The sequence below is a fragment of the Pinus tabuliformis genome, chromosome 5_2 (genome assembly GCF_031772625.1).
Source record: "Pinus tabuliformis cultivar Carrire ecotype Pingquan chromosome 5_2, CPIR1, whole genome shotgun sequence".
NCBI classification, from domain to species: domain Eukaryota; kingdom Viridiplantae; phylum Streptophyta; class Pinopsida; order Pinales; family Pinaceae; genus Pinus; species Pinus tabuliformis.
The window spans coordinates 952,007,222-952,031,681 of NC_142306.1; the positions used below are offsets into that span (position 1 = coordinate 952,007,222).

The window sequence follows — 24,460 nt, forward strand, 5'->3', positions numbered from 1 at the left end:
ATGGGTGATGCAGAAGAAATCCATCCCCTTGTATGTGACAATGGATCTGGAATGGTTAAGGTTGGTATTTATGTTTTTGTTTTTCTAATATTTATGTCTCATTCAGATCACATTGGTCTATGGGAATGAAGGCTAGTTTTTATAGTGTTTGTCTATGATCCATGATCTTTGTTATTATATTCCCCAATTCGATTGCAAGAAGTTGCAGTAGTGTATGTTTATTGCACACCATCTTGTAATCGATGTAGATATTGCCTCAAACTAAGGGGCTAGGTTGGGAATGAAGACTAGTTTTTATATTGTTGGTCTATGATCCTTATCTTTACTATTATATTCGCCAATTTGATTGCAAGAAGTTGCAGTAGTATATGTCTATTGCAGACCATCTTGTAGTTGATGCAGATATTGCCTCAAACTAAGGAGCTAGGTTTTAAAAGATTTATGTTCATTGAGGACTGTGATTTTGTTTATGAGTTATGCTGATCCTATCCATTATTATTCTTGTGATGCCTATATAAGGTTGGAATTGTTGGAGACGATGCTTTGCATGCTTTTTTCCCAAGCATTTTGGGCAGACCAAGGCATACTAGTCTGATGGTTGGTATGGGGAAAAATGATGCATATGTTGGAGATGAAGCTCAATCAAAGAAGGGTATCTTGACTCTCAAGTATCTGATCGACCATGGTATTGTGACCAACTGGAATGACATGGAGAAGATCTGGCATCACACATTTTACAATGAACTCCGAGTGGCCCCTGAGGAACACCCTGTGCTTCTCATGGAGGCACCACTTTACCCCAACGCTAATAGACAGAAGATGACACAGATAATGTTTGAGACTTCCAATGTGCCTGCCATGTATATTGTAAGCCAGGTAGTACTTTCTATGTATGTAAGTGGACGAACCACTAGTACACTTTTTTATTATTCCATCCCCTTTCAGCCATTAATTTTGGATCTTTTATGTCCATTTCCATTGATAATTGTGTTGAATTGATACTTCTAAGAGTTATAAGTTGCACTAACATGTGCATTTTGTTAAGATCTTATTTTAGGATATCATTAATTGTTTTACACTTATCATCCTAGTTATTTTGCTTGATTTTGGTGATGGTGTCACACACACTGTCCCAATTTATGAGGGATATTCTTTGCCTCATGCCATACTCAGACTGGACCTTGGTGGGCGTGATCTGACGGATGCATTGATGAAGATTCTTACAGAACGTGGGTACACCTTCACCACCACCGCAGAGCGTGAGATTGTCTGAGATATGAAGGAGAAATTAGCCTATGTATATCTAGTTTTTGAATAGGAGATGGAGACTGCAAAATATAGCTCTTCATTGGAAAAGCAATATGAGCTTCTTGATGGCCAGGTAATCACCATCAGTGCAGAACAATTCAGATGTGCAGAAGTGTTGTGCCATCTTTAGTAGGAATGGAAGCAGCTGAAATCCATGAGACTACCTACAATTTTATTATGAAGTGTGATGTGGATATTCGTAAAGAGTTGTATGGGAATATTATGCTCAGTGGTGGTTCCACAATGTTTCCTGGGATTGCTGATCGAATGAGTAAGGAAATTACTTCACTGGCTCCCAGCAGCATGAAGATTAAGGTGGTGGGACCTTCAAAAAGAAAATACAGTGTCTAGATTGGAGGGTCTATTTTGACTTCTCTCAGTACTTTCCAGCAGGTATGTACTACAACTACCAGGCGCTTCGTTTGGCCTTGTCACATAAAAACAACATCACTCAAGTCTTTTCTTTGTCTGAAGTTTATAAATAACCACCACATGATTGAATGTAAGAACATGTGTGGTCCTGCAGAAGTGCTGGAAAATCAACTGCATCAAGGGCAGAGTTGTTTCCCATCTCCATGTGGGTTGTTATACAGAGATACAAAAGATACAATTGAAGAGATTAGGCTCTGTACATAATTGGACTTGTTTTATTTTAGTGATTCTAATAGGGAAATTACACCTCATAAGAATCCTATGACAACCTTCAAAGCATTAGGTACCAGTTGACTAAATGCTTCATTATTGTGACCAGACCAATAGATGCAAACTTGCAACTGAACAAATAAGCTATAATTCAGGAAAAAAACTACATATGGTGCTATAAATATATGTGGCTTTCTAAGGTAATCAAGTCCTCAAGTTTTAATCCTGACAATTCAATGTCCATCCACTGAATCTCTCCTTCGGTCTCAATGTTTTAAATGCTGATTATTAATACATATTTAAAATTCATGTTCAATGTTCAAGAGGTACATGTACATTGAACAAATAACGAATATGTAATTTTACATCACTGATGTATATCCATAGTATATATGTAGTCGGTAGAGAAATCCTTTAAGATAATAGTACATAAGCCCCTGACTCTTTTCATAAATTTTATTTTATCTTGTAATAGGTTTCCCGAAGTTTATTAACATCTTTTATTCTAATCATATTTGGCTCTGGAAAATTACAAGGCATGGTTGTTCTTCTAACTTCATAAAAGGCTGCTAATTTATCATTATAAAAAAATTTGAGTGTTTTCAATTTCTATTTTAATGGAGTTGTAAAGGGGGAGGCTAGGCAAGGGCTTTTCAATTATTGACACATGTTTTTAAATTAAAACCAACTTTATGAGTCTATAAATTCATTGCTTTCAACAATTATTTTAGGTAAATGAACATGTAGTTAACATCTGATTGACAAATTTAGGTCGTAGCTTGGCATATTTAGAATCAAATTGATCCATGGTGAAAAAATTCCCATTCAAACATGTGAATGCCAATATTGATACAAAGCGTCTTCCTTGGGATTAGTTTTTCTATATATCCATCCTTGGAATTATTCCCTGTACTCAGTAACTTTTGTAAATCACCTGTATGTATTAAAGTCAAAGCGCAACACCTGGTAATCTGGGGCCTGTCAAACTTTGCCTCCTAATCTATGATTAAGAATAGAAAGGTTGTAATCCTCAAAATATTGGTTGGCTTCTTGGTAGCTCATTCTAAGGGATCCATTCATCTGTATTACCATTTTGATTTTTTACTTTCCCCCTTCCACCACTTGACATTTATTTGGATTGTAATCCTCAAAATATTGGTTGGCTTCCTGGTAGCTCATTCTAAGGGATCCATTCATTTGTATTACCATTTTTATTTTTTACTTTCTCCCTTCCACCACCTTCCATTTCTGCCATTTCAACCTCATGCTTGTAAGGATTTTTGGAAGGCATAATTTACCATTCTTCTTGAAATTTTAAGAAATCCAATTTCTTAATTCAATTTCCTATTTCCTTTATTCAAGAAACTTCAGACAGTAGCAAGACTTGGGATTAATGGGCAAGCTATCTTATCCTTTATTCAAGAAACTTCATACAGTAGTTAAGAATTGGGATTAATGGGCAAGCTAGCTTCAAGGTATTAGTCAAGCCATTATTTTAGACAATCATCCCAATACTAATTCTCTACAATCTACAATGGTCTAATAAAGGCACAAATCCAATTGCATGAGTTGTATCCTGATATTTGTCATAGATTATATCATAATGATATTCTTATATCCTGATTACAAAGAAATATTAACATTTGACACCCTAAACAACCATGAGCCAAACTTTGGTCATAGCCCTTGAATACCAATTCCTTTACTATGCAAGAAATCCCCAATGAATATAATTATAGTAATAAAGTATCCATTGAATAGAATTAAGATAGTAAAATTCCCTTGATAATCTACAAACATAAATCTAATTTTTTTAAAGGATTTAAATAGTGAATTCCCCAATTCGATTGCAAGAAGTTGCAGTAGTGTATGTTTATTGCAAACCATCTTGTAATCGATGCGGATATTGCCTCTTCCACCACCTACCATTTCTTCCATTTCAACCTCATGCTTGTAAGGATTTTTGGAAGGCACAATTTACCATTCTTATTGAAATTTTAAGAAATGTAGTTTCTTAATTCTCTTTCCTATTTCCTTTATTCAAGAATCTGTTGGCATTATGATTCTGGTATGGTTCTATGATTCATGTGTTGTACTTGATGGCAACTCATACGGGTGGAAAAACTCTGATCAGGCTCTCAAAATGATAAAAATTAAGAGGTCCGCATGTGCTCAGTGAAAAGCGTGCGTACCCGCAGGTACGTCGTGCAGGAGCTGCGGCCATACACGCAGGTCACCCGTTCAGAAGGTGCGGACCCCCAGTTCACTTACTTCAAGGCAGAGAAACGCGCTCACGAGGGGTTTCTTATGTTTTGGCCCGTGGTATTTAGCCCGCCGTTCTTGATCCTATGGTTTTGGCCCGTGGTATAGGATCTATTTTAGCCCCGGTTTGGATCCCTTGTATTGGTTATTGATGGTTTTGTCCCATGGTGTGAATAAGGGCTTGACTATAAATAGGGAAGGAGATCACTTGGCTAAGGTATCTTTTGCAAATTGAATATCTTAAGATCTGAAATATTGGGTTATCGGTTTAAAAGCTTGATCTATATAAAAGTGAAGTTGAAAGTGAATCTATGAAGTGTGATCTCTCGGGTGCATGATCAGATCTGGGCATCTGACTATCTGTGGCACACTGGTGGACTGCCAATTTGGCCCTAATCAGAGGTGCGCAGGCGATTAACGGTGCAAGTGCGGGGGTACGCATCCCAGAAGAAGGAGCAGTGCATGAGTACGCAGCGCGACAGAAGCCCAGGTGCGGTGGTTCGCAGTGAAGAGAAAGGAGAAGCGCGGAGGTACGCTGTGCGACAAAAGCCGCAGGTGCGGAGACACAGTGAAAGTACGTGGCGCGATAGAAGCAGTAACTGCGGAGGCACAGTGAAAGTACGCGGCATGATAGAAGCAGTGGGTGCGTGGGCACAGTATAGGTATGCGGCGCATTTAAAGGAACAGTGCATGGATACGTAGTGCAGTTCAAGGCTCTCTATGGGGATACGCAGAGGTGCGGAAGGTGAAGTGCGTAGCAACGCATGCCAGATAAAGAAAAACTGTGGATCTGTATTAAGGCATTTATTTGACTGACTTTTCTTTGTTGATAAGGTGTTCTGGGTTTAGTTTACTGTTACTATTGATCTGGTTACTGCAGTTGACTGGGTGATTTACTTGTACTTGATGATCATTTGATGTTCATGGATCCAGTTTGAAAATTTATGAAAAGTGATCCTTGAAAGAAAAGAAGTAGGGGGTTGTAGCTCCCTTCCAGGAGAGACTGGAAAACGAGAGAGAGTTGTAGCTCTCTGCAGGTTGCAGCCTGCGTACTGGTAAAGGACTGCACCAGTACAAAATCATTGTAAAAGGAGTTTCTAATTTGAAAGAAGATAGAGACATTGCAGCAGGTGGTTTTCACCCACATTGGGTTTCCACCTTATATCTGGTGTTCTTTGGTGTGACTATCTGTTTTTCTTGTTCATGCTCATTATTTTATGGTACTGACATACAAAAATAATTCAAAGTATAAATAAGGAAGATTTATTAAAAGAACTTGATAATACTGATTCACCCCCCCTCTCAGTATTATTTCCAACAATTGGTATCGGAGCAAGTTCTTCAGTGAAGCTTGATCGCTTGAAGGAAGATCACTCATCATGAGCAACTACGAGAGGGAAGCATCAATCAGGTCACCAATTTTTTATGGGACAAACTTCAATTATTGGAAGGTAAGAGTTACTGCCTATCTTCAATCTCTTGGTACAGAAGTTTGGGATATCATAGATACAGGCTACACTTTTCCTTCAGCTACTCCTACAGATCTGGCCGAAAAGAAGAAATATGAAACAAATGCTAAAGCAGTCAATACTCTGCTGGGATGCTTATCTCAAACATAATTCATGAAGGTTATGCAATATAAATCCGCAAAAGAAATATGGGACAAGATTGTCTTGAGCTACGAAGGAGATGAACAGGTAAAGCGTGCTAAACTTCAAACCCTCAGGATTCAGTATGAGAATCTCAGAATGTATAATGATGAAAGTTTGGCTAACTATTTCTTTCGGGTAGACGAGATTGTTAATTGCATGAAAACTTGGGTGAAGAAATGAAAGAAGCTATTGTGGTTGAAAAAGTTCTAAGATCATTGTCCCCCAAGTTTGAATCTAAAGTGTCTGCAATAGAAGAAAAGGAAAATCTACGAACTCTTACTATGTCTCAGCTACACGGAATTCTAACTGCTTATGAAATGAGAAAGGGAGGTCCATCAGACAGGAGAGAAGCTGCTTTCAAGGCTTCAGGCAAAGGAGACTACTATGAAGCAAGTCACGTGCCAGAAGAAGAAGAAGAATCAAATTTTGTCAGAAATCTTCAACGGGGTACTGGAAGGTTCAGAGGTAAGTTACCTTTTAAATGTTTTGCTTGTGGAAGAGTAGGTCATTATGCTACGAAATGTCCTCATAAGGATAAGATTGAGAAAGGAAAGGAACCTGCTAGATGGAACAAGAAACAGAATGCAAATAAGAAAATCTACTACACTCATGAAGATAGTGATGGTCTATCAAATAGTGATGAAGATGAACGAGGTAATGGCTATAAACTTTTAATGGCATTTGAAGATGATGATTACATGGATGCTATAGATGTGGATAGCTTTTATGAAGAAATTTCTAGACTCAAGACATGTATGGAAGAAAAGAATATGATCATTGATACCCTACAATCTCAAATTGATGAAAAAGAAAAATATCTTGAAAAGTTAGAAGGTGAAATTGTTGGTCTTAGAAAAGAGATTGAGAAAACAAAGGCTATTAATATTAAGTTTGTCAAAGGATCTGAAACTCTGGATGAGATCATCAATGTACAGCGTTCTCCTCTAAACAAGACAGGTCTAGGCTATAATGGAGAAACTTCTCAACCATCCACCTCAAAGAGTTATCTTGATGCAGCAAGAAGGAATGAGCAAAAGCACAATGGAGATCACCAGGTAAAGCAGGGACGAATTACATCAAGAACAAACAAAGACTATCAGGTAAACCAGGGGCAATCCGTCCTAAGGATGAACAAAAGCTACAACCAGCCACAGGTAAAATCCTCTCAATTTGCTTCAAGAATGGATGACAATAGAAATTACAATCATTTGGCCGGAAGATTTGATAACCGCAGAAGTTTCTTCAATGGACAATGCTTCTCTTGCCATAACTTTGGTCACAAAGCAGCTCAATGTGTTGCATATAAAACAATCATGACTAGAGAAGCTCAAAAACAAAGAAGTATGACTGGGATTACAAAAAGGACCTATAACAACTTTTCGGCTCTTGAAAATGAAGTTGAATGTTCTATTTGCAATAACTTTGGTCATGAAGATTCTGAATGCAGGAGCAGGTTTCAGCAGACAAAGGAACAAGCCTCAAGCACCAAAACATGGAGAGTAAAGGAACCACAAACAGAAAGATGTGGGATAGCATTTTATGCATAGGGATAGGAAAATCTATGGTACATTGACAGTGGATGTTCGAAGCATATGACAGGTGATAAAGAAAAACTTGAATCATACTCTGCTTTAGAAAAGGGAAAGAAAGTTTCTTTTGGAAATGATACTCCTGCAACTATAAAAGGAAAAGGCACTGCTCAGTTAAAAGAAAAGGTCAAAGCTGGAAATGTTTTGTATGTTGATGGATTGAAGCATAATCTTCTGACTGTCAGCCAGATGTGTGATCAAGGAACCGAGGTGATATTTAGATCAAATGGATGTCTTGTTCGTGATCTGGATACAGGTAAAACAATGATCAAAGGTGAAAGAACTCCAAATAATCTATACAAATTTGAAGAAGGACAACAACAATGCTATCTAAGCAAGGATGATGAACACTGGTTATGGCACCGGAGGTTGGGGCATCTAAGATTTTCACAAATAAGGAAAGCATGCAAATATCAGGTAGTTCGCGGTCTTCCAGATATCAAAATTCCAGACAACACCATATGCAAATCATGTCAGTTTGGAAAGCAAACCAGAACTAACTTTCCGGAGAAGGAAGGATCAGCTAGCATGCCTCTTGAGCTAGTACATACAGATGTATGTGGTCCATTTAGGAAAAGGACACCTCGAGGAGAAGAATACTTGATATTATTCATTGACGATTTCTCCAGGTTTGTCTGGTTAGGACTTATGAAGCACAAATATGAAGCATTCGAAAAATCCAAATCCTTTAAAGCCTTGGTTGAAAATGAATCAGGATACAAAATTAAGTGCCTCAGATCCGACAGAGGTGGGGAGTTTACCTCAAATGAATTTTTCGATTTCTGTGAAGAACATGGGATAAGAAGAGAATTCTCTACAGCTAGAACTCCTCAGCAAAATGGAGTGGTGGAAAGAATGAACAGAACAGTCCAACAAATGGCTCGTGCTATGCTTGATGAGTCTGGAACTCCCGCAACTTTCTGGGGTGAAGCTGCATACGCTGCGGTTGTTATTCTCAACAAAACAAATGTCCGGGTGAACATCACTCAAACCCCTCATGAGCTCTGGTATGGTGAGACTCCTTCATTAAAGCACTTCAAAATCTTTGGAAGCAAATGCTATATTAAGAATACTGATGAGCAACTTGGCAAACTTGAACCTAGAGCAGATGAAGGCATTCTTCTTAGTTATTCTCCACACAGCAAAGCATACAAGTGCTACAATAAAAGACTCAGAAGAATTGTTGACAGCATTGATGTAGTGGTTGATGAGAAGGGATACATTCCTAGGCAAGTAAATCATGAAGATATCGAAGAAGATGAAGACTACCCTCAAAGATAGAATGATGAAGAAGAAGAACCTCAAGAAGAACCAGAGGAGCAGATAAGGATAGAAGAGAAGACTCCATCCAGATATGTTCAGAAGAATCATCCAGAAACTCAGATTTTGGGGCAGAAAGAAGCAGGTGTACAAACAAGAAGAACAATTGCAGAAGCTTCAAGCTATTTGGCATTACTCTCTTCCACTGAACCACAAAATGTGAAAGAGGCATGCAAAGATGAATGTTGGGTCAAAGCAATGGATGAAGAACTTGAGCAGATCGAAAAGAACAACACTTGGGAGTTGGTTCCTAGACCAAAGGATAAGAATGTTATAGGGACAAAATGGGTCTTCAAAAATAAATTGAATGAAAATGGAGAAGTAATTAGAAACAAGGCCAGACTTGTTTGTAAAGGGTATGCGCAGCAAGAAGGAATAGATTTTGAAGAAACTTTTGCTCCTGTTGCAAGACTTGAGGCCATCCGAATGTTCCTTGCTCTCTCAAGCTTTCAAAACTTCAAAGTATTTCAAATGGACGTGAAATCAGCCTTTCTGAATGGAGACTTGGAAGAAGAAGTATACATTGAGCAGCCAGATGGTTTCATTCTTGGAAATGATCCAAATCTTGTATGCAGATTGAAAAAGGCTCTCTATGGTCTCAAAAAAGCTCCAAGGGCTTGGTACTATCGTTTGGACAAATATCTTCATCAACAAGGTTTTTCAAAAGGATCAGCAGATAGCAATCTTTATATAAAAGTTGAAAACGACAAATTGCTAATACTTGTTGTGTATGTAGATGACATTATCTTTGGCAGCAATGAAGAAGCTATGAGTCAAAGATTTGCCTTGTTAATGCAGAAAGAATTCGAAATGTCCTTGCTGGGAGAATTGACATATTTTCTTGGTTTGCAAATCCAACAAAAAGAAGGAGGGATCTTTTTGTCTCAAACCAAGTATCTCAAGCAGATTTTGAAGAAATATGGCATGGAAGATGCAAAACCAGTATGTACACCCATGGTCACAGGATGTAGCCTCAGTGCAAATGATGAATCAGCAGCAGTGCATCAACCAACCTACAGATCTATGATTGGAAGTCTACTTTATTTGACAGGTACCCGACCAGACATAATGCATGCAATAGGAATAGTTGGAAGATTTCAGGCAAATCCAAAGGAAACTCATCTTCAGGCAGTAAAGAGAATCTTCAAATATCTCCAAGGAACTCAAAACTATGGCTTATGGTATCCTAGAGATACAGATCTCACACTTCATGCTTATACAGATGCAGATTGGGCCGGAAGCGTGGATGACAGGAAGAGCACAAGTGGTGGTGCATTCTTTATGGGTTCCAGATTAGTATCTTGGTTCAGCAAGAAACAGAGTTCGATTGCCTTGTCTACAGCTGAAGCGGAATATGTTGCTGCTGCATCTTGCTGCACTCAACTCCTTTGGATGATGCAGACCTTGCAGGATTTTCAAATCACTTGTATACCACCCATCTCCATCTTATGTGATAATACAAGTGCAATCAGCATTTCAAAGAACCCAGTCATGCATTCAAAGACCAAGCACATACCGATCAAGTATCATTTTCTCCGGGAACAAGTACTTGAACAAAAGGTCAAGTTGGAGTATGTTCCTTCTAAGGAACAAGTTGCTGATATACTCACCAAACCATTGCCCAGGGAGACCTTTGAATACCTCAGGCAAAAGCTGGGGGTTGTTGATGCATCATCTTGTTGTTGAATCTCTTCTGATGGTTGGTTGTACGCAAGGCTCATCTGGGGTATATGCGTACATGTGCTGGGTTTTGGATTGGTCGAAGATCGAATGGCACAGGTTTAGGGGGGAGCATATAATGCATTGTTGGCATTATGGAGGAAGTACAGAAGGAGATCATGGATGCTGGTCTGAATATTGCTGCAATATGTCTCTATCTCTTTCATGGTCATTTATGGTGTTTGGTGGATTATGGTTTTTCTTTGCAGATCTGGTTTATAGTCAAGGGGAGCATGTTCTTAGGGGGAGCATAACCCTTTGCCCTTGATGTCAAAGGGGGAGAATGACGTTGAAGATCTTGAGGTTGCCATCAAGTCCAAAGGGGGAGATTGTTGGCATTATGATTCTGGTATGGCTCTATGATTCATGTGTTGTACTTGATGGCAACTCATACAGGTGGCAAAACTCTGATCAGGCTCTCAAAATGATAAAAATTAAGAGGTCCGCATGTGCTCAGTGAAAAGCGTGCGTACCCGCAGGTACGCCGTGCAGGAGCTGCGGCCATACACGCAGGTCACCCGTTCAGAAGGTGCGGACCCCCAGTTCACTTACTTCAAGGCAGAGAAATGCGCTCACGAGGGGTTTCTTATGTTTTGGCCCGTGGTATTTAGCCCGCTGTTCTTGATCCTATGGTTTTGGCCCGTGGTATAGGATCTATTTTAGCCCCGGTTTGGATCCCTTGTATTGGTTATTGATGGTTTTGTCCCATGGTGTGAATAAGGGCTTGACTATAAATAGGGAAGGAGATCACTTGGCTAAGGTATCTTTTGCAAATTGAATATCTTAAGATCTGAAATATTGGGTTATCGGTTTAAAAGCTTGATCTATATAAAAGTGAAGTTGAAAGTGAATCTATGAAGTGTGATCTCTCGGGCGCATGATCAGATCTGGGCATCTGACTATCTATGGCACACTGGTGGACTGCCAATTTGGCCCTAATCAGAGGTGCGCAGGCGATTAACGGTGCAAGTGCGGGGGTACGCATCCCAGAAGAAGGAGCAGTACGTGAGTACGCAACGCGATAGAAGCCCAGGTGCGGTGGTTCGCAGTGAAGAGAAAGGAGAAGCACGGAGGTACGCTGTGCGACAGAAGCCGCAGGTGCGGAGACACAGTGAAAGTACGCGGCGCGATAGAAGCAGTAACTGTGGAGGCACAGTGAAAGTACGCGGCGCGATAGAAGCAGTGGGTGCGGGGGCACAGTATAGGTACGCGGCGCATTTAAAGGAACAGTGCGTGGATACGCAGTGCAGTTCAAGGCTCTCTGCGGGGATACGCAGAGGTGCAGAAGGTGAAGTGCGTAGCAACGCATGCCAGATAAAGAAAAACTGCGGATCTGTATTAAGGCATTTATTTGACTGACTTTTCTCTGTTGATAAGGTGTTCTGGGTTTAGTTTACTGTTACTATTGATCTGGTTACTGCAGTTGACTGGGTGATTTACTTGTACTTGATGATCATTTGATGTTCATGGATCCAGTTTGAAAATTTATGAAAAGTGATCCTTGAAAGAAAAGAAGTAGGGGGTTGTAGCTCCCTTCCAGGAGAGACTGGAAAACGAGAGAGTTGTAGCTCTCTGCAGGTTGCAGCCTGCGTACTGGTAAAGGACTGCACCAGTACAAAATCATTGTAAAAGGAGTTTCTAATTTGAAAGAAGATAGAGACATATTGCAGCAGGTGGTTTTCACCCACATTGGGTTTCCACCTTATATCTAGTGTTCTTTGGTGTGACTATCTGTTTTTCTTGTTCATGCTCATTATTTATGGTACTGACATACAAAAATAATTCAAAGTATAAATAAGGAAGATTTATTAAAAGAACTTGATAATACTGATTCACCCCCCCTCTCAGTATTATTTCCAACAGAATCTTCAGACAGTAGCAAGACTTGGGATTAATGGGCAAGCTAGCTTTTCCTTTATTCAAGAAACTTCAGGCAGTAGCAAGACTTGGGATTAATGGGCAAGCTAGCTTCAAGGAATTAGTCAATCCATTATTTTAGACAATCATTCCAATACTAATTCTCTATGCCCAGATGAATATTTTTTTATAGCTAGCATATATAAAAGAAACTCCAAATACATGGTTGAGAGTTTTTTTGCTATTGAGCAAATAAAGTTTTTTATATTTTGAAATCTAATAATCTACAATGGTCTAATAAAGGAACAAATGATATTCTTATATCATGAATAGAAATAAATATTAACATTTCACACCCTAAACAACCATGAGCCAAACTTTGGTCATAGACCTTGAATACGAATTCCTTTACTATGCATAAAATCCCCAATGAATATAATTACAGTAATAAAGTATCCATTGAATAGAATTAAGATAGTAAAATTCACTTGATAGTCTACAAACATAAATCTAATTTTTTTAAAAGGATTTAAATAGTGAATTCCCCAATTCGATTGCAAGAAGTTGTAGTAGTGCATGTTTATTGCAAACCATCTTGTAATCAATGTGGATATTGCCTCAAACTAAGGGGCTAGGTTGGGAATGAAGGCTGGTTTTTACATTGTTGGTCTATGATCCTTGATCTTTGTTACTATATTCACCAATTCGATTGCAAGAAGTTCCAGTAGTGTATGTCTATTGTAGACCATATTCTAATCGATGTGGATATTTCCTCAAACTAAGGAGCTGGGATTTAAAAGAATTATGTTCATTAAGGATTGTGATTTTTTTTCTGAGTTATGTTGATCCTATCCCTTCTTATTCTTGTGATGCCTATTTAAGGCCGGATTTGCTGGAGACAATGCTCCGTGTGCTGTTTTCCCAAGCATTGTGGGCAGACCAGGACATACTGGTGTGATGGTTGTTATGGGGAAAAAAGATGCATATGTTGGAGATGAAGCTTAGTCAAAGAGGGGTATCTTGACTCTCAAGTATCCGATCGACCATGGTATTGTGACCAACTGGGATGACATGGAGAAGATCTGGCATCATACATTTTACAATGAACTCCGAGTGGCCCCTGAGGAACACCATGTGCTTCTCACGGAGGCACCACTTAACCCCAAGACTAATAGACAAAAGATGACATAGATAATCTTTGAGACTTTCAATGTGCCTGCCATGTATGTTTCAATCCAAGAAGTACTTTCTTTTTATGCAAGTGGACGAACCACTCGTATGCTTTTTTATTATTCCATCCCTTTTCAGCCATTAATTTTGGATCTCTTATGTCCATTTCCATAAATAGTTGTGTTGAATTGATACTTCTAAGAGTTATAGGTTGCACAAACACATGCATTTTGTTAAGATCTTATTTTAGGTTGTCACTAACTATTTTACACTTATCATCCTAGGTATTGTGCTTGATTTTGGTGATGGTGTCACACACACTATCCCAATTTATGAGGGATATGCTTTTCCTCATGCCATACTTAGACTGGACCTTGTTGGGCGTGATCTAACGAACACATTGATGAAGATTATTACAGAACTTGGGTACACCTTCACCACCACTGCAGAGCGCGAGATTGTCTGAGATATGAAAGAGAAATTAGCCTATGTATCTCTAGATTTTGAACCGGAGATGGAGACTACAAAATCTAGCTCTTCATTAGAAAAGAGCTATCAGCTTCCTGATGGCCAAGTAATCACCATTGGTGCAGAACGGTTCAGATGTGCAGAAGTGTTGTTCCAACCATCTTTATTAGTTATGAAAGTAGCTGGAATCCATGAGACTACTTACAATTCTATTATGAAATGTGATATGGATATTCGTAAAGACTTGTATGGGAATATTGTGCTCAGTGGTGGTTCCACAATGTTTCCATGGATTGCAGATTGAATGAGTAAGGAAATTACTTCACTGGCTCCTAGTAGCATGAAGATTAAGGTGGTCGGACCTCAAAAAAGAAATATAGTGTCTGGACTGGAGGGTCTATTTTGTCTTATCTCAGTACTTTCCAGCAGGTATGTACTACAACTGCTAATCGCTTCATTTTGCATATTGTATCTGGTTTATCGCTTCTTAATTTTATCAAGGAAAAAGTTTTGGATTCACCTAAAAATCTACACTTGGTACGTGTATTGCAAATGTGATTTCAAATCAGAATATGATGAGTTTGGCCCCTTAATTGTTCACAAGAAGTGCTTCTAGATTTTTGGACGTTTGCTACTTCTATGTGGGAGGAGAACTGGATGCATATGCCTTGTTAGTTTTAGGTTCTATGGAGGACTAGCATTGTAATGAGAGGATTTTGTGTTTATTTGTGCACTGACTTTCCTGAGCCAGTTTTGGGGTTTGGGTTGTTCATTTCTTTGGATTCATGAAATAATTTGAGCCTGTGCTAAAGGATTGCATTGGAATTGATATGTTGGCCAAATTTAAATTGTGCTGGTATTTTCCACCCTATCTTGCTTGATTCTTTATATTTTCTTATATATTCATACGGATTGGGAAACCTTTAGCATGTGTGAAATGTCTATGCATGATTGTGATTCAAGGATGAGCTATGACCATGCTGTTGAAATCTTTTTGCATGTTTTTTTTCTGAATTTCTTCGAAGGCTTGTGGCTTTAAACATAGTATTTACTATTAAGTCTAATTGAGCCTATTTTATGTCAATACTTAGGAGTGATGTTGCAGGATGACCACATATGAAAGTTATCTCCACAGACATGAAGACCTAACTTACCTCAGAAATAAAGACTACCATGATATAAAGAGTACGGGTTAAATATGATTCAACAGATAAGAAATTTGCAATACAATATAAGCAGAAATAATGCACCTATAAATTCTCTATTGATTTTCTGCATCTACTAATATTAAGCTTTTGAATCAAAAGCGTCATGAAGTATAAAATAGTTATTTTGCTGGACTTATGGAATTAGATTGGTAAAATATAACCTCTGCTAGATCAGGTACCAAGGAGGACACATATAGGGTAATTGTCTAAATATTGAGTTCCCTTGACACATTAGATCATTCTATTGGGTGTTTTTAATGTGCCAGATTCGTGGTTCTTCCTCACTTGCCAGTAATGGAATATGCCATAGGCCTTCCTTCCTTAATATGAAACTTGCATCAATAACATACTGATATCAATGCATATCAGTAGTCCCTAAGAAAGGGAGGCTAAAATGTTTATAATTGTCCATAATAGGATGAACACTAACAGTAGAAAAAACATAATACCTTACACATCCCATACAAGTTATTCTCATTAACAGTGTATGCATAGATCACTGCACTACATCAACTAGGTACCCAGTTGACTTCAATGTGAGTATGGATATGATTCATGGATATGGTGCAAGTTACCATCCTAGATGTACATCTCTGAGAATCAACATACTACTTACCTGCCTAAAATATTTTGGTAGCCCCAATATTCGTGGATATAGTCTTACCTCTTAGTTGTGGGCAAAACCTCACCAAATACACTTTTTGTCCCTAAACATTTCGTTTTTTAGAAACACATATGAGAGTGAAACCCATCCAGTTATATATTCATGTATCAAGCTTGCTAAGATTTTATTTGCCTTGAATTGATTTCTTAAGGCATTTTTTTCCTCAAAGAGTAAACACAAGGATCCACTACTTCTAACAAAACAGAGCTAAACATAGTTATGCTAGGCATGATCTACTTATTGCCTTGCTTAGTGAGAATAAATCACTTCCCTTTGCATATAGACTGACATATTATCATATGGAAATGGAACCTTGGTCAATGATGTGAAACTTCTTGTTCCCCACTATTAGCATCAGTTCCAATCCCCTCTGATTATGGGAGAATTGATATTCCCAACAAGTACCACAAGCAACCCAGTTTTAATTAATCAGCTGAGTCTTGGAAATGTGGTATTAAGGGCTTCTCACAACTTCAATGGTAGAACCATCAGTGCCAGTTTTGCAACAGAAGAAAAGAGGGATATGGCTTTCAGGAGGAAAAGGGATCACTATGCTCTTTTGGGTGTCTCTTGTTATGCCTCCTGCAATGATATCAGGGTTGCATATAGAATACTCACACTGAAATACCACCTTGATGTCATGCCTTTGCACCAGCTTGAGACAACCACTAACCTTGTTTCTGAGATAAATTAGGCTTATGGTACTTTGTCTGATCCACAAAAGAGAAAAGTATATGATGATTTGCACCTCATACTCAAGTTTGACACTGCCAGGGCTGCATCATCCCCATCCTCATTTTGGCATTGGAGAGGAAGGAATTGGGAAACATATCAATGCTAGTGTTGAGGAGGAATTGTGACCATGTTCTTATTTCTAACTCTAGTGCGTCGATTTTGGTTATGTATTAGAGATGACTAAGAACTTTCAAGATCGTACCTTCTAGAGAAGGCAAAGGATCAAGATCGTGGTGAAAATTTTCACGTTGCTTCAATGTACCCTGGTACTCTGCTTCCTATTTATGTATGGTGTGATGCTTGGACCCACGCCCTCTTGTTTAATATATGTTATTATGTATATATTTCTTTATGATGGGATGACCTTGTAATTAGGTTTGGTGGGATATTTGTCTGTAGGATTCTTATTACTATCACAGTAGTCAAGATGGTCACTTCTAACTTTCTTGTATTCAAATCACATGGACATCATTGAATAATGGAGATCATCACAATGCAGCTTATTGCAAGAATGCTTGGTACATTGAAGAAGGCATCAAATTTTTTGTGCCTCTTGCCATCTGTCCCCACCCTCAACAATGGCTTACAACATCTATGGTATTTTATACAAACTTTTGTGCAAGGTCAAGAGATCCATGCCTAACAGCGAACTTGACTTGTCACGACTTTAGTCTTTATATAATAAAAAAACATAGATAGAGAGATACATTGATTTTGATTAGAATTTTAACATGTTTCCAATATTTATTTTTATACAATATCTATCGTATGTTTATTGTAGATATTATCTAGCACCATACAAAAGTTGTTTCCAAGGAAAGTACCTTCAACATTCTCATTTGTGTCCTCATAGGGTGATCACAAGCCTATTTTCCAGGTCATTATATTGTTCTTTGTTGTGGTAATAAATGTTGATTGAATGATCTTGGACATTGTAAATATATAATTTTGAAACATTATAATGATGTGTAAAGATTGTGTCCTCATAGGGTCATCACAAACCTATTTTCCAGGTATTTATATTGTTCTTTGTCGTGGTAATAAATGTTGATTGAATGATCTTTGACATTGTAAATATATAATTTTGAAACATTATAATGATGTGTAGAGATTGCATCGATTTTACAAGACACTTCAAGCTACTAGTTCCTTTTCTATTGCCTTACGGCGTTTTCTTTGCAACATCTGGTGCAAATGCTAATAGATATTAATTTATATTTATATAATATTACATTATAGGCATTGTCTAACTTATAGACGAAATAACCTTTTTCACCAGAATCCAACGACACAATTTCCAGCAAGAATGTGATATTTTGTTGTTTAAAATATATTTTTGAATGCATAAATGGATTTAGCACCCTAAAAAACCCATGGGGCACATTAATTTTACAAATTAAAGAACACAAACTCAAGTTTTTAAAAATCTTTGTCGAGTTTTACTTAAAATTAATCAGAAAAATGATCGTGAGAAAAGTCATTTCATCTATAAATTATACTATATCTTACATTATATATGTCATTATTTTCATCTAATAATAATATAGTTTCCTTATGTTTCCATTAGGTGTAAGATTTTTTAATAATCAAGGCCACGTTTGAATAAAAAGGTGTTGTCTATTGAGCATCAATTTCATGTTTACCTTCTTTTATAGTTGGAATCTAATCATTATTTTTTCCAAAAATATGATTTTGAGAATCTTTGAATCGTCTTTTTATGGTGGAAATGGATTCAACACTGACAAAAACCTTGGGACAACCAAAATCCTAAAGTTTGACAACTATAACTCGGATTTCCAAAAAAATCTGCCAAATATTTATCTAAACCCTACTGGAAATTCCATTGTTCTCTGAGAAAAACGATGCCTCCTTGTACTATGCTGAATAAAGATGGTCGGTTGTGAGAAGGGAAAAATATGGTAGGTTATTAAATATCTTATAAAACATAATATAGTATATTTTATACTGGTCTTTATTTAATACTAGCTAGCACAACAACATTAATGAATGCGGTTGATATACGCTGATAGGCGTCAATGGATATGGATTTAATATTAATATTAATATTGATATTAATAAATATATAAATATAATAATAATATAAAAATAATAATAATATTATAAAATATTATTATCATTATATTATAAATATGATAATAATTATAAAATTTTTAATGGTAATTTATAATTATTATTATTATATTAACAAAATCATTATAAACCCAACGGATTTATATTAAAACCTAGGATTAATATTATAAACCCTATGAATAATATTATAGCCTAAGAATATGAACCGTTAGATTAATAATCCCAAGGGAATAATAAACGCAAGAGGTTAATACTAAAACCCTAAAGGATTATGAATAGAAGGGAATAATATTAAGGCCAAGGGAATTATATTATAAACCCAAGGTATATAAACCCTAAGATAAATATTATAAACCCTAAAATATATATGGTTGACCATGGTTGATTTTCATGCGATGTTGGACAATGGTTGACCATGTTTGACCATGATTGGTTTTCATATCGAGACAATCTTTGTCACAGTGCGACATTGAACCATGGTTGACCATGGTTGATTTTCATATTGAGACAATATTTGTCACAATGCGATGTGGAGCATGGTTGACCATGATTGATTTTATAAAACATGGTAGAGCATGTTAATCTATGACTAACCATGGTTGACCATGTATGACAATGGTTGACCATGATTATAAACCCAAGGGATTTATATTAAACCCAAGGATTAATATTATAAACTTATGAATAATATTAAACCCTAGGAATATGAACCCATTGATTAATAAACCTAAGGGATTGATATTATAAACCCAAGGGATTAATATAAAAAAACCAAGGAAATAATATTAAACCCAAGGGATTAATATTATAAATCATAAACCCTAAGATAAATATTATAAACCCAACAAAACAATAATAAACATTAGGAATATGAACCCTTACACCAATAAACCCAAGGGACAATAAAAACAAGGGAACAATAAACCTAAGGGATTAATATTATAAACATAAGGGAACAATAAACCCAAGGGACTACTAGTAAAATCCCAAGGGACTATTAACCCAAACGAATAATATTAAACCAAAGCATTAATATTATAAACTGGAGCTATATAAACCCTAAGAAAAATACTTTTTACCCTAAAACAATCGTAGTTGGCTTGGCCATGGTAGAATTCCATACAAGGAATACTAAACCCATAGAACAAATACTATAAAATCCAAGGGATTATAAACCAAAAGGAATAATAGTAAACCCTAGGAATAATATCAAACCCTCAGAATATGAACCCTTAAATTAATAAAACGAAGGAATTGATATTATAAACACAAGGGAACAACATTAAACCCTACGTACATAAGCCCTGAGATAAATATTATAAACCCTTCAATAAATATGGTTGGGAATTGTTAACCATGGTCGAATTTCATATTGAGACAACATTTATCACAATGTGACGTTGGACCCAAGGCATTAATATTATACTACCAAGGTATATAAACCCCAAAATAAAAATACAATGCTTGTCATAATGCGATGCTAGACCATGCTTGTTCCCATATTGAGAAATGCTTTGCCACATTACGACATTCGAGCATGCGTGAGCATGATCAACCATGGTTGACCATGATTGATTTCACAACAAATGGTTGAGCATGGACGACAATGGTTGATCATGATTCGCCATGGTTGACCATGGTCGACCATGATTGATATCATGAACGAAGGGAATAATAAACACAACAGAAGAAACTAAAAAACGAAGGGATTATAAACCCAAGGGAATAATATCAAACCCTGGCAATAAACTGAAGTGGACATTATATTAAAAGGATTAATATTAAAATCCCAAGGGATTATGCACCCAAGAAAATAATATTAAACCAAAGGGATGAATATTATAAACCTAAGGTTTATATTTTTAAGATAAATATTACAAACATTAAAATAAGCATGTTTGATCATGGTTGATTTTCATATTCAGATAGCCCTCATCAAAATGTGACCTTCGAACATGGTTACTCACACTTGACCATGATTGGTCTTTATATCAAGACAATCTTCATCATAATGCAATGTTGGACAAGGGTTGACCATGGCTGGTTTTCAAAATGAGTCAATCTATGTAACATTAAATATTATAAAGTTATTATAAACTTAAAGAATACAATAATAAAGATAAACCATAAATAATGTAACAACCACATTTCAAACAATTAAGACATTAATAAAATACATTAATATTAACACATTAATATTAATACATTATATACCACTAATAAATTTTAAAGCAACAATACATTAATATCAATGCATCAATATATTAATAGTATAAACCTCAAGAATATTGATTTAAATGTCAATAACATCAAGTCCCAACATTAATATTATAAACCTCAATATTATTTGTTGTATTTAGGCTTATGTGATCCATAATGAATTAAGCAAAGTCTTTCGGTAGAAATCACACAAGAGAAATTTTTGGCCAACGTGTTTCGAACCAACAAGTGTGGTGAGGGAGACCATGACAAAAGCTTAAATAGAGAGAAATGTAGAGACCAAAATTTCAAGTAACGACTATATTTGAACAATAATATTTAAATTATGATATTAATTTATTAATATATTAAAAATAAATATTATTAAGTAACAACTATGAAAATTAATTTATTTAATAAATAAAAATAATTAATAGAAATAAAATAAAATAAACTAAATAAAATATAATTAATAGAAAATAAATAAAATAAAACAAAAATACACACAAGTCAAAAGAAATATAAATAATCCATATATATATATATATATATATATATATATATATATATATATATATATATATAAAGAAAAATAACCAATAACTAAAATAGGGTCAACAATAAAATGTGGGGCTGAGGTCCATTAAAAAATTAACAAAAATACTAAAAGGAATTAAGAACTAATAAGATGATAAAATACTTAAATATATAATATACTGTATTATCATAAATATGGTAGGTTGTTAAATATCTTATAAACCATAATATAGTATATTCTATACTAATCTTTATTTAATAGTATATGTTATATTTTGAATTGTACTTAACACATTAAGGGTGTCACAAATTGCATTCCAGATTAGTAGAGAAAATCTCCAAGGGCCGACACACCTCATGCTCATTGTCACTGAATGTGATGTCTAGCGCAACCAGGAAATCTATAGAGAAATTCTAGATTCTACCTGATGGCAAGATTATACAGACAGTTGGAGACCAACTATGAAACACACAAGTGTTAAATGCAAACCTCCAACCACATGGAGATCTTTGGCATCTGGTTCTAGAAAGAAAAATATATCCAAAATCAAGCAGATGAATTCCTGGCATGGTATATAGCCTCTCCAGCAAATTAGCAAAAGAAGCACAAGAGGAATTAAAACTTCATTTTAAAGATTTAATTGAAGTTTGGGAGGAAGGAAATAATCGATTAAATATTTATCACAAATATTTTGTGATCAATCAAGAAAGAGATCCATCTTTTGAACTAAAATTGCTATGGCCACATCATGACCCAACCTTGGTTTTTCCTAGTACTATCTATAATTTTTCTGCATATAAAAATTATGGAGGAATCTCTTTTGCAGAGATAAACCAGGTTGTACATACTACACACTGACGAAATTTGGGTCAGTTTTCCTTACTCAACTTCACCATCGATTGCAATGTCTCACTGAATGGTGGGGAATGTTTGGACTCAACAACTCTGTCATAGACCCACTCTATTTCGAATATGCTCGTCAGTAGGAATGTGAAAAAATTGAAGGTCGAGAATGCTTCCATTTATCCTATACAGTTGTCTTGGATCTCAATAAATATTCTGACAATGAGATCCTCCTAGATTTTATGTCCAAACACCACCACTGGGCTATCATGGCTAAAGTTAAGCATCAAATTATTTTTGGAAAGCCCATGATAGTTCATAGGATTTTGACAAAGGCATGGGACAATAATCTACATCACAAAATAAGATTCCCTCACTCCACCCTGTTGGGGGCTTCATAATTATACTCATTATTCATTCCTAGTGGACCTTGCACAATAAAGGTATCCATTGTGTAATGTAATGTCTAGTCACATGATTATGATTGTGACTGATTTCGTGGGATTCCAAAAAAATCTCCACTTTGTAAATCATTTGATACACTAGGTTAGATCCGAAATACTGTGATGAGACTCAGAGCACTTCTCTAAGTTTTGGTGGGATTTGACTCACATCTCATCTAATCCTACAGAAAGGTTATGAGTTATCTTTTGAAGATGCTTTTGGTATCCTCTTGATTACTATAAATAAGGAGAGGAGTAAGCATTAGGGGAATTCAGTCTTAGAGTTTTGAAGTCAAGAATTACTCCCTTCTCTACATCTGAGCTTCTTATGTGATCTTCTTGCAACACAAAAACATTCTCATAGATTGTAATAAGTATGAGAAGCTTTCAAATTAGGACAAACAATCCTGGTGAGAACCTAAAGTGGCCAAACTTTTAGGATTGAGTCTTGTTTGTTTCAAAGTTCTCTGATTCAAAGACAGAGTCTACAAATGGCCAGGTAGTCGTCAGTTTATATGCTCATTTTGAGTTAGAATATCTGATAAATGCCTTAGTAGTACATTTGTGGAAAGATTAGAGACTTTATGTATATCTATCACCAGCTATTCAGAATTCAATAAAGAAGAAGTTTATTGTTGATCAATGCATGTCTAGTATCTGCATAAATTTTGAGTTATAAAACTTATGACTATTGTGAAGTTCATCTAATATTCACTGAAGGTTTGCTTAGAGTCCTGGAGTGCATTTTCCTCGCATAGGCAGGAGGCCATCAAAGAGTGTGTTTTGCATTAGACTTGTCTGAAGGTTTGTGTACAGGTTTGTGTAATAGTTCCTGTAGAAAATTCATTAGTTTGTATCTCCGCAAGCTTCATTCTCCGCCAGAGGAAGCCTCTACGACCAGGCGGTCTAAATTGGTATCAGAGCCAATAACGTTTGGTTCACGCAATAGTACTATAAACCCTTGTTTATATAAAATGGAAGTTGGAAGAAGATTTGTTTCTTTTCGAGAAGTTCAAGACTAAGAACAAAGTTCCAGTAATACAAATATTACAAATCTCTTTGATAAAGCTTCATCTTCTATGATAAATTATGTCGAGAGAGAAATAGTAGAAAACCATCTTGCTTCATGCTGGAAACTCTCGCTAATTAGTCCATCAAAAGTGTATGCATGCCTTTCTATGTTTTATCTCAAACCGGTTACCCTTGTCTCTATAGATGAATGCATCAGTGAGGTCCAAGAGAACATTGAAACTATACAAACTATTCCTCTCTTAGATCCCAAAGAATTACAAAAAGAAGCTAAGAAGCATAATACTTACTATTTGCATATTTGTTGTATCCGAGTGGGAATTTCTGCTTTAACCCGTAGACGGTTGAACACTTTTGTCTTAGATACTATTCGAGACCTGACTCATAACAAATATAATGATTCTATTCTTGGAGGGATTGTTCACCTCTGTCAAATGAACCTATTTGGTTTGATTTCTATCCTAATTTCTCTGTCTATGTGTATGATGAACACCTCAAAGATGTACTACAATTGCAAATAAAAACTTCTCGCTTTGATATGAGGAGAAAAAGAACAAGTATTCCCATCCATACTAGAGGTTGTTTCTCCATACTAACACCCTCTACCCTGCAGTCTTGCATTCTCCTAGCCAAGAGTCAAAATCAAGTGTTCGTTCTCACAGATGCTCATAATCAGAAGATTGAACACCAAACAATAAAATGGGAAGATCTAATTTTTCCTAA

General features: G+C 36.3%; 2 pseudogenes; both read left to right on the plus strand.

Annotated features, from left to right (window-relative positions):
• On the plus strand, positions 1–13,354 carry LOC149162415 (actin-7-like; annotated as a pseudogene).
• Positions 13,196–24,460, plus strand: part of LOC149162416 (actin-51-like) — a 19,072-nt pseudogene continuing 7,807 nt past the window's right edge.